The sequence below is a fragment of the Ornithodoros turicata genome, chromosome 1 (genome assembly GCF_037126465.1).
Source record: "Ornithodoros turicata isolate Travis chromosome 1, ASM3712646v1, whole genome shotgun sequence".
Lineage (NCBI taxonomy): Eukaryota > Metazoa > Arthropoda > Arachnida > Ixodida > Argasidae > Ornithodoros > Ornithodoros turicata.
In genome coordinates this window covers 106796770-106818621 of record NC_088201.1, presented here as the reverse complement: position 1 = coordinate 106818621, position 21852 = coordinate 106796770, and the positions used below count along the sequence as shown (strand labels likewise).

The window sequence follows — 21852 nt, the reverse complement described above, 5'->3', positions numbered from 1 at the left end:
TCACATTCATCTCTGGAAACCCCAATTTTGTAATTGCATCTGTGTTGCCCTTCAATAATAGTGATTTTCCTAAAATACGCATAAATTTGGCTCACATGGTGTCCAGTTCTTCAGCTTTTCCACGACCGAATTTCACGTTTTCAAGTTTGGATTGAATTAACTGAGACCTCAGCATCCAACACAACGAAATCTGGAGTAAAAATTTACGCTTCAGAAGTTCTTCTAAAAAAATAAAAGAAATCATATATTATCCTGTCCACATAATAAGGAGGCCGAACTGCACGTTTTTGCAACACTCAAACAAAAACCTGTTATGTTGTCAGGTGACCATTGTTATTACTCTTCTACTCTGTGTCATTCTATTTTTTTGTCGAATCGTTCCTCTTGGCGTCCAGAAAAAAAAGAAAAAAAAAAAAGACTGCGTTGGGAATATCGCGACTCCCGCTGCGAGGCCTTGCCGCTCGACCATTCCATATCTTCTTTGGTTGGTTTCCGTGTGTGGACCCGAAGCCTTTATCGCCCTTCACCTCCTTTGTACGGTTTTGCAAACTGGCCCACCAGAAGAAAGGGAGTCCCCTGTCACTGGGGTTGTCGACTGACATCACTTTTCTGAGCGGGTGTAAGGTGAAAGAAAAAGAAGGGACAACATGAGGGAAAGGAGCCTTTCAAATATATTACTGAAATTTCCGGGTAATAATAAGAAGTCTGTTCTACGACGGAAATTTTGAAAAGTCTTTTGCACCAACGCCTTGTAAACGAATTCAGATATTTGATAATGCTTACTCACCAGAAATATACATATCAAAACGTCATTTTTGCATGAATAGTAGAGTTATTATCAAGTAGAGTTATTATCAATGTAAATTGCATGTAAGCGAGTGCAGAAAAAAAAAAAGAATACCGTTTCGAGCACTAGATTTTCCGGACAGGCATTGTAAGCGCTGTGTGCAGGCAATGTTTATCGCCTAATTTACAGCCGCTGGTAGATCCAGTTGAGAGCCTCCGAGATACCGGCATCCGTACTATCCGATCACACTTGTACGTCAGCATACAGTAAGTATGCACTAGTAAAACAATACGAAGAGCAACTAAAAATTCCATAGTCAGTCAGTACCGGCGCCAGTAACTTGTGAAAACAATAATTGTAGCATAAATATATAACAACAAAGTAAAAATAAAGTACTCATATAGCAATAGGAGACAAGCAAAAAGACATGAATGTCTGGAATCGAACTGCGGACCTTTCGTGGCAAAGTCCGACACTTTACCCTAGACAAACAGCGCAGATGGCGCGGGCCGCCTTATACCCGCGAGGTCAACCATGCACAATGGGGATTATTTCGGGAGTCGGAGGCGAACGGCGTGATAAGGGCGGCGAGCGTGGCGCCATCTAGAATCGGGAAAATCGTGAATCGGAGTTGCTCCCCGACTGGCATGGCCTCTTAAGTGCTTTTGGGAGTAACTTGGTATCTTACAAATACTTTTAAAAGGCAGTATTTAGTATCTTGACTTGAATACTTTTTTAGTATCTTCAACAAGCTTGCAGCAGTGAAAGTCCACTCCATTCCTCCCTTCTATTTATTTATTTATTTTTTTCCCTTGAGTCATATATGGCTAGGCGAACACCCTCCCGAAGAAAGTATGTAAGTACAAGGTCACTAATTACCTAAAATTTATTAATTAACCTGTTTAATTAGGGATTTCGCGCAGAAGCGATGTAGCAGAACCAGAGATATTCCTTATCCCCCGAAGAAAATTATCTCCCGATTATCCCAAGAAGGAATCGAAAGGCATTGAAACACTGCTTTTACCACAACATTCCAAAACGCGAATTCCTCCGTCCGTCGTAATCATATCTCTGAAGTGTGACTTATCAGCACGCCCACATTTTTTTCTCTCTCCCCCTGTACCTGCCAGATTGCTTAAATTTCGGCCATCCCGGGAGCTCCCTGGCGCTCCCAGGTGCTCTTTGCGCATGCGGTCACGTGGCCTTGAAGGCGCAGGAAGCGGCAGCGGGCCGAGCCCTCGGTAGCCACCTATCGGCAGGCCCGTCGTCACGACCCGGTTTCAGTCGCCGTTCAGCACACCATTCATTCTAGCTCACCATAGCTGAACGAAAGAGCGCATTGGTACGCTGCTCCGCGCAACAAATATGTAAACGCATACCAATTCATTACTCTTTTACTTCTGGTGTTCTTTTTTTTTCTTGAACATTTTGCGGTGAAGGTGGTGGTCGTAAAAACAAATGTTCCGAAAGAGTCCAAAGTAAACTTTAGAAAAGCAATGAGGTGACATTTAACGTCGCTCAAAATACTGCCTCATCTATCAACCTGTCCACCAAGTGTAACCATGCAAAAGATGTTCGCTCTGCGGCGCCTTATAGCTGTGCAATCGAATTTGCAAAGAAAAAAAAAAACTGTGAGAGAAAGCAGCCGCAGACGGCAGACACGATTCTCGCGTGACGTGATGATAGGATGAAAAAAAAGAAAAAGAAAGATGTGAGCCAGCTTACTGCGGGACAAGCTACTCTCGCGTGACGTATTGGAGGCTCCGTGCCTTGTCTCTTTATTTTTTCGTCGCAGCTCGTGTATACATGCTTGAGCTGTGCCACTGTACGTCACTCACAGTAGGGGAGTAGAATACGTCACGACGTCCTCTCGTTCTGCGATGCGCTCTTTTCAGGAGGAGAATAATTTTTCAAAGGTGAGGTGAACAGAGCCCTTGGGCTCGCTCTGTAGGTCACCTACGCTCATTGTTCTTTCGCAGGAACTCATTTCATTCGTTTGAGAACACTCTGCACCGAAAACCGAAAAACAATTTTGGGGTTCACCTCAGTACCCTTTTAAAGGTTGGAAGTTTGATTGATTTAGTTAATGAGCGTATGCAAATGAGCCCCTGACTGCACAGTTGTTGTCCGATGTCTCAGGGATGCTCAGTGAAAAGAACGCTTTTCAATAGCGGCACCTGTTTACAAATTGTTCTGCCGGGCGGCCTTCGTGAAACACCCGGGAGAAGCTGATCTGCATTATTCATTTTTGTTCTTCGATGAGCCATCGTGTTTGAGCTAAGAGAATCTGTTTTTGACCCAGAAGAGCCCTGGTGTGGGCGAGTCGGTTAGGATCTACAAAAATCGTGGCGAAAGAGAGGGAAGAAACGCCTTTTTAGTGAGGCATCAAGAAAGGAAATATAATTTATAGGTCAGGTCAGAGCTGCGTATAAAAAGGGGAATTTTGCCATTAATGAAACATGCCTACACCTGAAGCTCCACCCACTTTTTGAGCTCTCTGTTCAATTTCACCTGTATTCACTGAATGCCACTGGACTGGGTAGTATTGAAATGGATATCCCCAGCGTCCTACCAACACAATGCATTTTGCTGACACTTTTATCGCTGCCATTTGGATGGAGAGGGGCATGTTGGGAAGACGCTGAATGGCAGAAGCGCTCGATTGCAGAACTGACTGGCCGACACAAGCGTTTTTCGGGACAGGCACGGTTGCCGGAATGACCTTTAAATTGCGAATCACAGGTATATGAGATAAACGACGGGCAACGATGTATCGTATATCGATAAAATTCAGTAATGCAAAGCGAAATTTTACGCACCAGTGGGCTTTTTCTTGCGATTTTCCTGACATCGCCGGTCATGGTGGGTATAACAACGACACGAAACATTGTTTTCACGTAAATATCCACACTGGGGCGTAATGCTTAGGTAATTTTCAAGATAGTTACAAAATAGCCTCTACTCGCAGAAGAAAATTAAAGTAATCTAAAAAAATGTCATAAAATTCTCCAAACTCGTCCGCCATTTTGGGGAATTTTGGTGTTATGGCAGACCCCATAGAAAACAGCCATGCATGGAACGTGCTCAATTAAGTTTCCATCAGATGGCAAGATCTCCTTGATTTTGACGAGAAACTTACACACACGGAAGGAAGAAAAAACAGGAGAGATGAACGTTTAGTTTACAGACTAAGCCTTTTTTTTATGCTTCTCCAAATAGCCAGACTTCCGTTTCTATACAGGGTTCTGGTTCATATGGGGTTACAGCGCCTCTGACATCACTCGAAACTCGGACCAATTAAAGCCAGTTGTTAGAAGGTGATGATTGTCTTGCCTGTGTCATCCATGTTTTTTCCTGCTTTTCGCAGTTACATTTATTGTTTGAGAGTTTTTTTTTTTTTCCTACTGCTGTCTTTCCGCTGCAGAAGTAGTGTCCTCACCGCTGATAGAACATGTCGTTTTACAGTTCACAGCTTTTTCTCTGAACTTCGGATATTAACAGAGATATGATAAATACAAGACGAAAAACTCCGAATCTTCGGAACACAACGAACTCCGAGAAACGTCTTCCAAATATAGCAAAAACAAAAACAGAAAAAAAGAAACCGACAACCGAAATCCGAAAACCCGAAACCCATCCCATGAAGCAAAAAGAGAGAACAAGTAGGTCTATGGACACCATGCTGGTTCTCTTGCGTTCGCCACGCAGTCGAACAGAGCAATAAAAGGATGAATATATACGACTGCAATATCTACATATAGTGAACATAGCAATGGGAACCTATTCTGTATGATGGCCAACGACTCTCTTTTTAACCGACCACAATAGCACTAGTCTATAATAAGTAATGTGTAATGAATTACCTTACTGTATTGCCTCACCTGTTCACAGTGCAGAGCAAGTCGAATAGTGATTCATAGTACTCCGTTTCCCACACAATAACGGGTTCTTCTTCGTGAACACTTATGTTGATATTCTTGAAAACGTTCTTTACGATATCCTGCAATGGAAACTAAATTAATGAAATCATACAAATGAAGAGTGGTCTCCTCTCGCGATTACCGAGAAAGAGCATTGATTATACAGCATTGATCGAAAACTCTTTGGCGCCGTACAAGAAGCATAGGTTGAGCAACTGGATGAGAGATATACAGGGTGTTTCACGAAAATCCCCCGGCTGAATAATTCGTGAACAGGGGGCGCCATCGAAGAAATTTCTTTTTGGTAGAGACCCTTGGGACATCGACCATGAACTCAGTAGTGAGCGGCTCATTTGCATACGCTCACTAATTAAACAAACATGCTAACTTTTAACTTTTACTTCGCACGCTTACGGAACTTCTGTTTTACGCATCGGGACCTTCGGCGAAAAATATTCCAAGAAAGAAACCGCATCGACACTTAGTGATTTTTCCGAGTAATTAATCAGTTTCGGTTTACATATTTCTTGCGCGGAGCAGTGCACCAATGCGATCTTTGGATCGGCTATCCGGCTGTCAATTTCGTGTTCATCCGCCTGGTTGACACACGGGGTTGACGGAAGGTTAGGAACAGCCGCAAGGGACACGTTGATATTCCTTCTCAAAGCGATTGACAAACAGCGCTGCCGGTTCTGTCGTTCCGTAGGTTAGATAGCAGGCTGTTATCATGGATGATGACGAATGCGCCGCGAGCGCTGTGAGCTAGTCGGTACACTCTTAACAATTAACCACACCACATAGCACCCTCCTAGCAACCATCATCCCGAATAGCAACGTTCTCTCCCTTGATACAAATGACACAAATACACACACCTGACATACATACGTACACATACTTGACACAAATACAACACCCTGTATATGCAGAGAATGACATGCAAGTGATGTACTAAAGATTAATTCAAATAGAAAACTGAAGTAAATGTGATCGTATATAAGTTGCCTTACCTTCGAATTGTTCTGATTGTTCTGCAGTTCACCCACAGTTACTTTATTGTACCTAGCCATATAATTACGCCTCTTTTCTTGTGATCGGGTTCTCTGTAAACACACATGCTCTGCTATCGAGATCACTTTACCATAACTCAAGTACACTTTTCTTTCTTATGGAGGCGTTTTTGTCTTACGTTTGCAATCTGTACTTCGAAGTCAACCATTTCGTCTGCCAAAGCACTAGGATCCTTCTGGTCCGTGTTGCCGCCTCTCATTATTGTTGTTATATTCATGATGTACTGTTTATATGCTTCGATTATTTTGCGGTTGTGCTCATTAGACTGATTCAGAAGCTGGTTTCGGCCAACAGTGCCAAAAACGTGCTGGGCCATCTGAAAAGTGTTTCATAACGCTATTTTCATCAGGTCATGCTTATATGGGAGATGAGTGTCTATGAAAAGGGAAGATGATGATTCGGCCCTTGACTATTAAACCCTGTCTTCTATTTTTACGATGCAGTCCAAATGTTTAACGTTTGTTACACTAACCCTGCAAAGTAGTCTCCAACATGTGTTGGTAAGTTTGAGGAAGTAATATTCAAATTCCATTACGCCTACATAACAAAGGGGACACAATTACGTAACTACAATAGTATATGCTGTGTAAGCGCAACTGCGGCGTTCCGTGACGAGCAGCACCAGGTGATCAACAAGGGAGTATGTTCTGGAGAGCTTTTGGCGCAAGGGAACTCTCAGGTCACTTCGGCGAGAACAATCGAGAAAGATGTAGGAGAGGGTTGCTGCACAATCCTTGTTTGGAAGTGGCTTTTTGTTTTGTCTAGTGTGTTCTTGATGCACTCACATGTAATTGGAATTTCGATGTAACGGGTTGGCATATTGACCCTGCTCCACCTTGGCGCACGGCACCACTTGATGATAGGTATCCTGTAGCCTAAACGGACTCCACCATGGGCAGGGGCGAATGCTCCCATACAACAAGACACCGTTCCTCCCTGAGATTCACTTACCTGTAGCGCATAGTTGGTGACATTTCGCAGGTCCTGTAACACATACAAGTTGACTACTGGCGTTAGACCAAGTTTGAGCACGAGTTTATTGAACGTCTTATTCCAGTCAGGGATGTCGGTATCTGTATATGAGACGGGCCATTTTGCGATGCCCACATTGCTCATTATTTCTCGTAGCGCCTTCATGCTTTCCTCTTCCGATATATCTGCAACGGGAGTAACGAAATGCCTTTTTGGCACACAGATAGGTGTACAGATATGTTCATTCGTTTCGTAAGCTCTCGCTCTGACTAGAGCGAAGCATAGTTTATGCGCTGAACTCTCATTTAAGGGCAGCTTGGCATGTACAGAAATTATAGATCGTCAGTAGCGAGCGCCACAGCTCTTTCTCGTGTTTATGGGACTCAGATGGTCTAACACAGTGGTCGCCAAAGTGTGGTCCGCGGACCCCTCTGGGTCCCCGAGAGTGTTCGAGTGTTCGTGGGGGTCCGCGATGATCGAAGACAACCCGAAGACGTGTCTTGGCGACTGCCAGTTTTTCAGGTGAGACACGCTAAAGAAGGCAGAAATATAGTACCTTCTCATTTCCTGCCTGGCGGTGCCTTGCTTGTTTGTTGGTTTTTACTTGTTCTTTCTTCACGTCCCTTATTTATGTCAAATGAGTCGTACTTAACGGGGATCCTTGGATGGATTCTAAATGGCTGTGGGGGTTCAACACAAAGAGAAGTTTGGGAAACGCTGGTCTAACAGACAGCAAATGAGGAATAGACAGTTGCACTTGCGTATGTTTCTGCCAAGCTTAAATTTCTATGACATTTGGTACGGAGTCAATATTGGAAAGGGATTATGCTACCGAAGAAATTGGTCACAACACAGAGAACGCTGTAAGCCTACACTTGTGTGAGCTGTAATCGTTTACAATGAACTAATAATTGTCTCGCTTTCATTTAAGTTTGTAATACATACTGAAACCCAATACGCACTCTCATTCGTGCACGACTGGTACGCTTGCAGTATCTTGTGCGTTATGTTGACGTTTCCCGTGGGCTTGAAAGACAACGTCGCGTTCCCAAGGGTATCTGTAACAGAATTAACATAGAACTTTTTGTGAGTCCTCGTAATATAGCAAATGACCCTGCTTTGACAATTCCAGCCATTACTACAACGCACTTTTATAACAAAGAAGATATCCATTTCGCTACATAGAGAAACTTCTATTCAACTATGTTCCGTGATCCGGGCCTTCTGAGTTTTCTTCGAGGCATCTCAGTCTTCCAGCAGACATTTCGGGTACAAAGGCTTCGCGAAAGGTCTTCGCTCTCCCGTTCTTACGTACATTGTACAAGTCTATCTTATTGTAACAATCATCCCTACGCTTATGCTGCTCCGACATACAGGGTGTCCCAAAAAACGTGTCATTGAATTCTAAAAAAAAAAAAAAAAAAACTACGCCACCTAGAATCATGCGGTCAACGGCATTTGTTCTTACTAAGTTTTTGTCACCTCCTGATGTGCATGTTATGTAACCTAAGCTTAATTATGTACATTTTTGTGAACTGAACTCGGAAATTTGCCAAGTAAAGGTTACCTTTTTACCCCACCATTGTGAAGAGCGTGCCAAATTTACTCACATTCATGATAATTGACAGGAATATTGAGGAGCTATCGTAACGGAAAAAACAGCCGAAAATCGTGCTCTACGGAGCTCGCACAGGATATCGCGCGACGAATTTTTCAGCGAAATCATTGTCAGCCTGACGAAAGGAGGTTGGAAACCCAGCCCACACCGGCACGGCAGAGTGAAATAACACAGACATAGCTTATCGCGTGCGGACTCGGCTGTGACCATACCTTCCGTTTCCCAATTTCAAGAGCTGTCACTTCTTCTACTATCACTCTGTGGGCTGGGTTTCCAATCTTTCGTCGGACTGACAGCGATTGTGCTCAAAAAGTCCTCGCGCGTTATACTGAAATGCCCCGAGAAGCGTCATCTTCGGCTATTTTTCCCTATAGGATTGATCCTGAATATCACTGTGAATTATCATGAATTAGAGTAAAATCGGCACGCTCTTCATGTTGGTGAGGTAAAAAAAGTGACCTTTATTTGGCTAATATCCGAGTTGACTTCACAAAAATTTATATAATTAAACTTAGGTTACATGACATGCACATCAGAAGGTGGCAAAAACCTAGTAAGAACAAATGGCGTTAACCGCATGATCCTAGGTGACGTCGTTTTTTTTAAATTATAATTTAATGACACGTTCTCTGGGACACCCTGCAGATATCGTTAGGACTAGCGCATTTTAGATTTCGTTTTTTTTTAGCAGAACAGTTTCTAAATGCTGCATGGGACACACAGTGGGTCCTTGTTCAATTCATTTAGCGGTGCTACACTATCTTGAACGGGTCGTGTTCATACCTCTTTTCTAAATTAGTCAGCCTCTAATCACCCTAGCTACGTACCTTTCAGTTCTGTTTCGAGATCTGATTTAAGTTGAGTAAACACTCCATAAGAACTCTGGTCGGCAGGAATGGGATGCGCGGCAAGCCACTTCCTACACACGTACTGGTCGAAGTCGTTGCATGGATCAGAGCTGTTATCGAGAATACTCAGGAGAAATTCCGCTGAAAATGTAAGCGATCAGTAATATAGATTTGCAAGAATGAAACATACATTTTTATTGATAATTATTTACCACACTTATATTAGATACACTACATTATGTACAGTCGGGTGGGGTGGATGGACGAAAAATAAGATGGAGATGGTGGTTCCACAGACGCCAAGCTCAAAACTACGCAATGCTGACTAGAGCCCGACCCGGCCCGGACGCATTGAAAAATGGCCCGGCGCGACCAGGGCCCGGACCTCCATATTTTTGTGCGGCCCAGCTCGGACCGGCCCGGTGACTCGGCGAGTAGATCCCGGCCTAGTATTTCCAGCCGTGACGTACGCGTTTCTGGCGCTTAACAAACAAATTTATAAGAAGGGAAAACAAGGTCACAAACATACAAGAGCTGGCGGTTTAACACCGTAACAGCACGAGACCAAATTAAATCCAGAACGCACGCGGGCATGGCCGTTATCGTTACATTGTCATGTTTTGCGGAGGTAGAGGATGCTGTCGACAAACTCTTTCTTCCAGTCCCTACCCCTCTCTCCAAGCTTTGCCAACGTGATTGTGTAATACGTGAGGAGTGATACGTGAGGGCAATGTGAAATGACCTTGAGAATGTTTTAGAGGGTCGGATCATACGCATAATGCAGTGTCCTTTGCTTGTCTTTCCAACATATGCACAGCAATGACGCTAGTGCGTGATGATATGAACTCCTCCATTGTGTGGAATTAGCTGCGTGACCCGGCCGAGTCTGACTCTCGGAAACACGTTTGTCGGCCCGGACCGCGGGGGTGGCGTATTTTGACGGCCCGGGCCCAACATGACCCGCAGTGCCACCGCGTTTTGTCGGCCCAGGCTCGGCTCGGCCCGGCCCGCGGGCCAGGTCGTGCCGGGGCCTGTGCAGGGCTCTAATGCTGACTGCTCAGAGGGGTTGTGGGTTTGGGTAAACGAAGGAACCACAGGGGAGAAAATGAGAAAGCGAAAACGGTCAAAGAATGATGAACTAGCTTATTAAATTTGTGAGGCTACAAAGCGAGTTCGGTAAGTTTCAATTCCTTCTCGTTGTACAGCACAAGTCAAGACTTCCAGTTTCCCGGGATGTCTTGGAAATATGGTAGAAAAGCACACTCTTAGAAGAAAAGAAAAAGGTCCAGCATTACACCTTTTAAGAGGTAACCGTTCTCGCATATGTTGTGCCTAAAATGTTGGGAGGTTCTACCTGCTACCTCACTCTCAAAACAGAATTTCACCGCATGGCACGTTGTCCGCTAACCATTGACACGAATGATAGGGTTATACCCAGACAACCATCAACGTCCCGAGGACATCCATGTTTTGTCATAACGTCCAGATCCATGATGGATGTCCAGGTGACATTCCATGGATATCCAAAAATATCCATAAATTTCCTACATTCATCCAGGGGTGACGTGGCAAGAGGGACGTCCCCTGGATGTCCTGTAGATATATATTTTGGACGTGTCCTGAAATTGACAACGAGGCTAACAGTTTTATGTTATGTATGCTAACAGTTAACAGTGGTGCATTCTGGTCACAGCTAATATTAACTACATGCCTGAAATTACATAATGTAACATTTTGTTGCCCATATTAGCAGCTATGTTCAGCTTGGATTGGCGTCGTGCGAGAAATATTACTCCAGCTTCATTTATTCAATACCTCCATAAATGAATGTGCATATAACTGCGACAGTATCAAATCGGAATACACGCTAGGTTCGCTGGAATCAAAGAGCAAGAAATGTTGCCTGCTGTCCACTGCTGAGCGTCGTCTGCTATACTAACTGCACCGCCGCGACCGAGGCAGAAAGCGCCATGGATATCGACAATAGCGCCTACATTCATCATCATCATCCGCTCGCCTGTGCCGGCGTGCTTTCTCCAGTAGCTCTTTCCGTTGTGCTGTTCCAAGTTTGAAGGTGGGCTTATTAAATGTGCACGAAGTTGCCGTGATGAAAGTTAAGGGTAAAAGGTGTGTGTACATGAAGGCACTATACGGGCTGAAAAAAAAAAGGCTCCATGCGATTTCGGCTGACGCCCTGAATACGCTACGCGAGCAACACAAGTGTCGTGCGTCTTGTTCACGGGATCAAGATCAAGACCTTTGTGTACATGGTGATTGAAAGTGATGAGAATTGTGTTCTCAGCAGTCCCTCCAGTCGCCAAGGAGATTGAGGAAACTTATTCGTCGACGTCAGAGAGTGCTGAACAACAACTTGATTGTGAGATGATGAATGGCGTCCGAACAGTTTGCTGTTCAACAGTTTGAAACACAAAGTACTCAATGTGATTTCCAAGGCAGAAGAGAATCGAGCCCGGCTGTACATGGTACGTTCACGCCAAATGTAAATGAAAAACCGCATATTTTGACTTCTTTGAGGAAGTGGGCCGTTGAGTGTATAGCAACATGCTTTACATTAAAGGGACTATCGCATCCGGGAACGTGTGTATGAGACCCATACCATAATGTTCGGTATCATTTCACAATCTACTTGGCCAAATTTCTCTTTCGAGAACGCCGTACATATTGAGTAAACGAATTTTAAATATTCCCGCCGCCTCTGAAGCTAAGGAAGCCCAGCGATAGTAACATCATGATGACGTAACGCAGCCGCACGAATGGGAGGGCTGCGCAGACGACAGTCTCCGAGCTCGTCTGCTTCGGGTTTGAGTCGCCATCGTCGCCATTTACCTCGCGAAAAGTCATCGATAAATACGCCGACTTCCGCTTGTGATTGCGAGTTCTGACGCGACCATGTCGCGTGAAACACGGTGTTACGTTCCTGGGTGTACGAACACTTCGGGCTCTAACCCAGAAGTGACATTCCACAAGCCGAGGGACAGTGACACGAAGCGAAAATGGGAGGCAGTAGTCGCCAGCAGACATCCTGACGTACAAGGAGAAATACATGTGTCCCGCGTTTGTTCTTCACACTTTGCGGAGGATGCGTACATGGAAACGGATGTTCTACAAATCCGACTTGGAGTTCCGAAACGAAAGCGGCTGAAGGCTGACGCCGTGCCCACAATATTTCCGGAACCAACTCGGCCGCGGTCTGCTGAGGTGGGTCACAGTTCTCGTATATGTCAAATGGGACCCCGCAAAAGGACATAATAATTGATAGGATCTAGCCCTGAAAAGCGTGCCTGCAACGCAGTTTACACGCTTTTCTCGGCATTGGCACAGCCGGCGAAGTTCGATCCCTAAAACTAAGCAATGTGGGTTTTGCAAGGGAAACCCATGAGCTGAGATTGCCATTCTCGTAGTGCTTGCTGGAAATGTCGCTTACCGATGGGATGGATTATTATGAGGACATATATAATGAAGGGGCGTATGCACGTTTTCATTTAGCCGCGCGTCATATACGAACACGAACGGTACTTTGTCCATTTGTGGGCTCCCATTCAGCGAGCAAATTTGCGCGTGAGGTTTCATTTTCTCTACTGCATTAATGCATGCTGGAAATACAGGTTGCATGTTCGAAAAACAAGTGACAACTTTATTTTGAGATTGTGAATGGGGAGTTTGTCGCCATGGGCGATACTCTACCCCATTGCTTCTGGTAATGTGGGGTATGGAACAATACGAGTCCATTTTCATAAGAGGTATCTGTACAAGGAATGGTTTTTCTAGGCAGATTTGTGAAAACCAATCTATTACATATCTTATGAGATGTTGACTTATGAATTGGACCCACAAGTAAATAGTTTCGTTTACAGGTCCAGTCCACCAGCTTCACTGAAGCCAGTGCAAGTGGTACGTTCCGTAGAAAGCTCTTATTAGGCATTGCTGCACACTCATGCTCCCGCCTATCTGTTCCAGTTTAAGATGTTTTTGTCGTACTTGTCCTGTACCAGCCTGTTACAGTGATAGGTGTGATAATGTGTTTGTATTGTAGACGTGGAAAGGATGGAATCAGCAAGCGATGCGGGTGAATGTTTCAGCCTACAACAATCCATGTCATCAGCGGGTCCGGAAAATGGTACATGCCCAATTCATTTATGCTCACTCTCGATAAAATCCATGGTGGTTAAAATGAATGCATAGGCAATTACTCTTGAGATTCATAGCTCCTCCTTGTAAACACAGGAGAGCAGTAATCACATTATATCCCATATTGTTTTTTCATAGCTGTATTGCATAATTGCCTTTCTGCATTTTTTGTATGTGTCATGTTGGTATTGCTCTATTTCTTCAGTGCTAGTGCTGGATGGACTGCCCCTTGAACCATTTGTGCCCTACCAGATAGTCAGCCAATATGGGTTCCATTACACATTAGTACCGCACAAGCCAGAATCTGTAGCGGAAAGGGTTCAGGACAAGCAAACACAAACAGCTATTCCGACATCCACGCTTGGTAATATTGTAATATCATTTACAGGGAACAGACCTTTTACACACGTAGCCTACTACCAATTTGGTTTGCAGGCACTCAAACTGGGTTCCACATGCAAAGTAGGGAAAGCCAGACAGGCATGAGCCTTCCCCCTTCCAGCTCCCTTCTGTTGACATCATCTGAACTAGCAACTTGGTGTCCAGAAGACAGCAACATTGAAAGCGTGGAGGTCTCTGCAGGACAGGCTTCCATGCAGCATATAGGTGCACCAGCATTTGAGGAACTGATGCCAACAGATATGCTTTACATGCCTCTTTCGCCCGTCCACTGCTCCACCCCAGCTAGAGAAGAACTTGATACAACCTTGGGATCTACATGGTATGCCATAGTACAAGTGTATTATATTTACACAAAATTGTTAATAGCTCTGGTGTTCTAGTGATTACAAAAAGGAAAGCTATGACGTCCATTTAAGTTAATGTGAATTACATTCTGACCGTTGTGAGGCAAGTGTGACAGAGTTACAGCATATTTGTCTACCCACAGATTAATATTGCCCCTTGATGTGTTTTACTATCCATGTGGGTGGTGAGCCTAAACAGCTTGTACCCTATCATGAAGTTGCTACTATCTGTGTCGGGTCTGAACCCATGATAATTGGGTCAGTAGGTGAACATGCTAACAATCAATTGATAGGAGCCACCTTGAAATGAATACCACAGATGCTAACAGCATATGTTACAACAGCAGTCAAGGTGGTGGACAAAGCTTGAAGATAAAAAAGCTTTGGAAGAACAACAGACATACACACGGATAGCTCATAGCAGCAATATATAACACGTAACACAGACATGACAGAAGTTATAACAACAAAATACATGGGAACAGAAGGGGTAAGGAAGCTGTGGCCAACAAACTAGGCCACCATGACCACGCTGGGGAACAGGTCATTTTAACCTTGGTGAAACAGACCTACAGGGAAGGATGTACAGGGATTTTATGAAAAAGTCATCCTAGAAACAGCACCGCAAAGTGTGCTGCCCTGACGAATAGGCCGTGCATTCCAAGACATAGATGCCTTCCTAGACTGAATAGCAAAGGCTTTCTACTTCACACGCAGCATTGTATTACACATATACGTTTCGCAAAGGTGAATAACTTCTTTTCTTTCTCGATGTAGCCAGCCTGATCCGAAGGACGTGACGGTCCACTCATCTGAATTAACAGAGGGATCAGAGACTGAAGAGTAAGCTTTGCACTTGAAAGCCGTGGGAATTCTTACATTGCAACTATTTTTTTCCTAGTGACGAATATGAGAAGGAACATGAGGGACATCATTCTAAATCCCATGTGCATCGAACGTAAGTACAGCATGCTCCAGTATGCTGTGTTTTAAGACATAGAAATATGTGATTGCTTTTCAGGCTAAATCCAGAGGAACGTCTCTTCCTGGTGGCGGAGTCAAGTCTGCGAGAGCTCCTGTCACAGTGTCCTTGTGGCAGCAGCGATGCTGAAACAGACATCTCAACAAGGGGCACATGGCTGAGAGCAGCAACAGCTTGCAGCTGTGGGAAACTGCGTACATGGTCCAGCCAGCCTTGGGTGGAAGACAGGCCACTCGGAAACATTCTGCTCTGTAGTGCGATTCTGTTTTCCGGCGTGAACATAACCAAGGCATTTCGTATGTTTGCCATGATGAAGGTACAAATACTGGCACTTTTCTAGTGTTAATGTAACCAAGGCATTTTGTACATGTTCCATACGATGCAGGTGCCAACACTGACTTTGTCGCAGTACTTCAGAACACAGAAACAGCACCTCTTTCCTGCCGTGAATGATGTGAGTACATTTATAAAGTATGTGCCTATTATCGTTCAAGAACACAAGTAACATATCCTAGCGGTAGCTCGAAAGTCACAGAATGTTTTCACCCAATGTTCCTTTTAGTATGTGATCTTATCTTATCTACAACTGTTGTAGGTCTTCCTGAGCAGACAAGCTGAGCTACTGGACCGGCTCCGCCCAGTGCCCCTGACCCTTGCGGGAGATGGCAGATGTGATTCGCCAGGGCACACAGCCCTCTATGGCACTTACACACTGCTTGAGACAGTTGCCAATAGGATCATCCACTTTGAATTGGTCAAGGTATCTCATACCAAATCTTTCTGTAACAGTATCGTAAACATTGCATCATGCAATTCATACTTTTTCGGGTAATACCCGATATTTACCCTCAAGCTTCCAATTTTCAGCCTTAATCCAGTTTCTCCCTTAAAAAAATGTGGTTCTAATTTATTAGATTTTGTCATTGCGGAACTGGCAGAGCTTACTCACAATGTTGTACTAAAATCCTTAACACTACGAGCTCAGGACTAATTGCTGCTATTCAGAGAGTGGAAGAAGTGTTGACGCTGTACAGGCCTACAAGTGTTGAAGTTCCACAGCCTAATTGAGCACATCAAAACATAGCTCTGTTGTTTCTGTTGTCAAATGACCATACCTCTAGGGGGCAACACTACCCTGTATATGGGTATCACATGTCTAATACGTCGATCTTGGTGTTTTATGTAACAGTCAACAGAAGTCTCAAGCAGCAATGCCATGGAGGTACATGGTCTAAAGAACTGCCTTGCCTACCTTGAAGCACATGACATGGTTGTGGACACCATAGTGACTGACCGCCACACTGCAATAAAGTCTGTGTTAAGGGAATTGTGTCCACACATCAAACACCGTTTTGACGTGTGGCACGTTGCGAAAGGTGAGCACTCTCAACAAGCATGGAAAGTTGCTTTCGGTATTGAAACTCATGTGGTAACTTTGAACAGGGATCAAGAAAAAGCTTGTGTCTCTCAGCCGCTCCACAAAGCACCACGTTGTGAAGTTCTGGATAGAGAGCCTTATCCGACACATATACTGGTGTCCAAAGTACAGTGGGGAAAGTGGTGACCTTTGTCTGGCGAAGTGGGTATCGGCAGTGAACCACATTGTCGATGTCCATGAGCATGACAACCCACTGTACCCAGTTTGTTATCATGGCCCAGTTTCAGAACCACGAGAATGGCTCAAAGAAGGTAAGTACAAATAGATAAACCAATGGGTGCAGTCAGGCGATAAGTCAAGAAATCTCTGAGAAAACTTTAAATGAATATTTGGTAAAGTAATTGCATCTGGGTTTTCTGGAGTAACACAAATGCAAAATGTGTGACATATATGCGTGTGTCTACTCTACATGCATGCCCTGTTATCATTGTTTTCGGAAGTGTCATTTTTAGCTGTAACTGAACAAAATTCAGGAAAACTGCTTAACCCTTTCTTAAATATAGCACTGCATGTAAATGGTTTTGGTGCTTAAAAAATACAGTTCTCACAACTCGGACCTCAGTGGCTGAACGATGGTGATGACAGGCAGGGTGAAGTGACCCGACGAGACTGATTGTGGCATTAAACCAGCACACTCTTGAAAATGGTGTCCTAAGATTAACTGTACAGTATGACTTTAATAAGTCACACTGTGCAGTTAATCTTAGGACACCATTTTCAAGAGTGTGCCTGTTTATGAATGCATTCTTTTAAATTATATACAGTGCTTATTAGCACTGCTGACACAATCACGTGAGGTAGGTTTTTTGAGTGGAAGCTGAAGTTAATTTCCGCGTTGTATCAAAATTTAAGCTACACCATTTTTATGCGTGTGTAGGAAAGGAGCCTTATTGGACTGTTCATCCCATTGACACACATGGATTTTTCATTGCTTGCCCTCCTGTAGAGGGCCCAATAAATAGCACTATGGTCCTAAATTTTCTTTGGCAGGCATGTACTAGTACGTAGACGTAGCAACAAAAATACTAAAGAGTGGACAAGTTGATTTATCCCTGTCTTACACCCACGAGTTCTGTCGTTTGCTATGTCGTGGTTGCATCTCCAAGCATCGAGCTTATAGGTAATTTTACATAATAAGTGGTCGGGCTGGTGGATGAACTCCAATGTCAGGAAGCCTGACCAGCGAGTGACAAGGGAAAGCAAGCACAACACAAGTGGCTTGTTGTGTCTGTTTTTTTTTGTTTTTTTTTTCTGTTGTCGGTCGCTCACGCTTTCTCAAGATGGAGTAGTAGTTTTGTTAACTTTATTGACAGAGCTAGAATTAAGCTTATCATTTACAATTACAGACAGCACCCGCACTGCTCAGGGATGTCCCTATGCTTTCTACAAAACAACAGACATATGGCCTGGAGTCATACCACAGTGTCCTGAACCACTTCGTTCCGAAATCCTATTCGTTTTCTGACGAGGGGATGGTGGCCAGGTATTAAACCTTCATAAAATCATGTCACACATACAGAACTTGTACCATCTACATTACAAAACTGGGTTTTAGGACACAGTTGGCAATACTCCATTACAACGAGAATGCTGACCGTGTGCAAGTGGAAAGAGAGGGCTCCAAGCAGTTCCGACTGAAGCCATCCAAGCTGAAAAAGACGTGGGTGGCCGTACCCCTCAAAGAAAATGCTACCTATGGTATATTTTCACCACTGCGTGCATCATGTTCTGTGTCAATACATGGATGTAGTTATTGTGGCTAGTTTGAAGATAGCACTAGTTATAGTGTTTTATCCTTTGCAGAATTTTTTTATTGAAAAGCTATGAGAGCAGCATATATAGATCTCATTTTTGCCTGATTACTTTAAAAAATTTAATTAGGTGATTCCAGACAAAAGCAAGCGGAATGAGGGTATCCTTGTTTAGAGCTATTTCAGGTCTAACAAATCCTAAAATACACATGTGCCTTAAAATATCCATCCTTGAATATTGATATGAAAATGAGCTGAAACCACGCTGGCGGGGAATGCAGGAAGCACAGCGCTCACTTCATGCAAGAGCTCAACATAATTTGAAGTAATGGAAATCATCAGAGTAGGTGCTGATCTACTGGCTAAATAAACCACTTCTGTTGCCGTAGATGGCTCTTGAGGAGCACTTTTTCAGTCTCTCATCATCTGCATACCAAAATTCAGCAATAGATATTTCACGGCATGCTTTTAAGGATTTTTAAAAGATAGAATGGCTTTCAATGTGGATTTTCTCCTGTTCTGCTTGCTTTTGCTCAAAGGTCACATATACCCCCTTCCAAATGATGTCCGCCTTGCAGTATAACTCAATTGAAAAAGTGATGTCTGTGCTGCTCCCATAGCTTTTTCATAAAAACACCCAGTATTAAGCATAGTCCTTCAAGTTCACCTAACACATTCATTGTCAACCTATGCTTATCCATCAACAGATTATGCGGCAACACTGATTGCAGAGGTTCTGACTCGCATTCAAGAACACCAAACGCAGTCAGCAGCTGCAGAAACTCGGCCAGCTCGTTCAGCAACATATGGCGAGAAGCCAACTCTTAGGCAAGCTGTGGAACAACACCAAACACGGTACGCAAAATATTGGTTCTACCAAGTTGCACCCACCCTGCGTGATGTCGCTCAAATGAACACGCTCTCAGTCAATTCGACCGATTGCCATTGGCATCGCGAAGCAAGATGGCGGCTGTTTGCAGCAACTGGAAAGTTGAGTTGTTGAGTTCCACAGTGAATGTTACAGTGGGATTGCCATGTATGGTGTCTGTGTCGAACAATGTGTATCGTCTGCGGGAAGTTGTTGGATGTAACGAGGTATTGAATTAGGCATTTCACACGCTGCCGTGCTGTTTGTGCATTTGTACAACACTGGTACGTTCCATTTTCCGCATTTCCATTCAATGTGGAGCGTACACGGGCAGTATGGGGCCCATATTGCCGGGATTTTCCCCATATTGGTTCAAACTGGGCAATACGGGGAAAATCCTGGCAAAACGGGTCCCATATTGGACCCGTATCGCCAATGACCAGGCAATATGGATCCAATATTGTGTGCTGCGTGGCTAAGCACAATGCACCACTGTAGAACCTGAGACGTACGGCAAGTAAGATAATTTGAAATGTGAAGCTGCCCAATATTAAGATGCTTCATCTCCCGGCGCAACGCATCGCAAGCTATCGTACAACCAACAAACGAAAATGCCCAAGCAGCACGTCAATATGGGTCCAATATTGGACCCATACGGGCTTCCAAGATTGCCAATATGGGCTACCAATATGGGGAGTGCAACCAGGCTTCATATTGGACCAAGATCGGCTGCCCATATTGGCAAGCCCATTTTGCCCATATTGCGCCAATATTTCGCGGTAACGCTAATGGGGAATCCGTGTAATAATTAAGCACTATCCGGTTTAATATACACCAATGATATTACTTCTCCCTTTTTTCTGCTTTTTCATTTCTGCATATCTTATTGATCCACCTTACATAGCATTACAAAAACAACACCGCCTCGCCGCAAAAACGAAGAACAGGTGCTATGTCCGTCTTGCTCAAGGACCCAGGCAGTCCAACGGGACTACCACTGCCAAACATCCCTCAGGAGCCTTCATTGGGATCGCAATAGTGCACGCACCAAAAATTTCCAACACGCTCTGAGAGTACAAAGGAGCGAAACACTTTCGTGACGCTGACGGACGTATGCCTCAGCAACTCACACTGCCTGCAGTAAAGTGAAAGCACATAGCTTTACAGAATCACCATCCCTTCCTATCAAACATTATATTTTTTACTTGACCTGCCGCAATTCCGTTATCGTTAGAGGAACCAGGGACATTTGAGCCCGTATGAAACGTCCGATCCCACTGTCGCGAATGCGCGTTAGTTGCAGCACGCGTTATTTCGCTCAAACGACCACGCTAAGCACTCAATCGGTTCGACCGATCGGCATCGGCATCGCAAAGCAAAATGGCGGCTACGTCCAGAAAGTGGAACGTTAAGTTGTTGAGTTCTAGTGAATGTTATAATTTGATTGCCACGTATGTTGACTGTATAGAACAATGTGTATCATCTGCGGGAATTGTTGGATATAACAACGTATTGAATTAGGCATTTCACACGCTTCAACGTACAATCTTGCCGTGCTGTTTGTGCATTTGTACAACACGGGTACGTTCCATTTTCCGCATTTCCATTCAATATGGGGCGTACACGGGCAATATGGGCCCATATTGCCGGAATTTTCCCCATATTGGTTCAAACTGGGCAACATGGGGCTCATATTGCGCAGTTTGAGCCTATATGGGGAAATCTTGGCGAAACGGGTCCCATATTCGACCCGTATCGCCAATGACCAGCCAATATGGGCCCAATATTGTGTGCGGCTTGGGTGGGAACACTTCCAGCGCGTTCCTGGAATACAATCCTCACAAGTGTGGGGAAAGCAGGATGAACAGGTAATGGCGTTCGTGAAGTGCATGGAGGAAAGTAGCCTTCCACTGCTAGACTTTGTCCCCTTTTCTGTTATTCAATTCAATTATGCACCGTACGTGCTTTCAATTTGTGTTTTGCGCGTATGGACAATGTTCGTGCCGACCTACGGAGCGTAACCCCTGTCTTTGTAGATTGATATTTGAACTTGGTGTCGTAACCAAGGTGTCGAACCGAACACGCACCCTATCCGAAAACCGTACCCGATCCGTTATTTTTGCCGGAACCGAACCCGAACCCAAACCGAAATTGTCATGACACTGTTGAACCCGAACCGGAGCAGAACCGCAAACAATAACAGGTTCGAAACAAAACAAGTCAGCATAAGAGTTCAAGTGCCTTCCAATCCCCGAACGAGGACACATTGGCCTCCATACCATGGATTTCACAAATTTTCACCTAGCAGTCAAACGAGCAGGTATAATAAATACACTTTCAGCTTTTTTTAACACCTTAAAGCGCAGTTGTCCTTGTGAGCGCCGCGCCTAGCACCCCACACAGTAAATCATTTTACACCTTTATTTGCTCAAAAAGAAAATAAACACCATTTTCTATTCCGCAAAGGGTGCAAGAAGAGCATTACTAAAGGTGTAATATCGACATACACCACGTTTTATCCAACGTCGATCATTAAGGCTGTAAAGTGGGGTGTTGAAACAGGTGTCTACCGTCTAATATACCTTTTTTCACCCCATTTGGATTGGGAATATTGTGTTAAAAATTGTGTTTTATTTCTTGAGAAAAAAATTATGTTGGTTTCACAGCTCCGCTCAGCAAGTAATCACATTATCGACGATAACCT

General features: G+C 44.2%; 2 long non-coding RNA genes across 2 annotated transcripts; both read left to right on the top strand.

Annotated features, from left to right (window-relative positions):
• The first annotated feature begins 15764 nt into the window (after positions 1-15764).
• LOC135367452 (uncharacterized) lies at positions 15765-16888 on the top strand. Its single transcript, XR_010414467.1, has 3 exons — positions 15765-15851; positions 16281-16467; positions 16535-16888. It is a non-coding gene; the product is annotated as an uncharacterized LOC135367452 (long non-coding RNA).
• A 993-nt stretch (positions 16889-17881) lies between these two features.
• On the top strand, positions 17882-19131 carry LOC135367444 (uncharacterized). Its single transcript, XR_010414466.1, has 3 exons — positions 17882-18012; positions 18085-18227; positions 18988-19131. It is a non-coding gene; the product is annotated as an uncharacterized LOC135367444 (long non-coding RNA).
• Positions 19132-21852: the final 2721 nt, after the last annotated feature.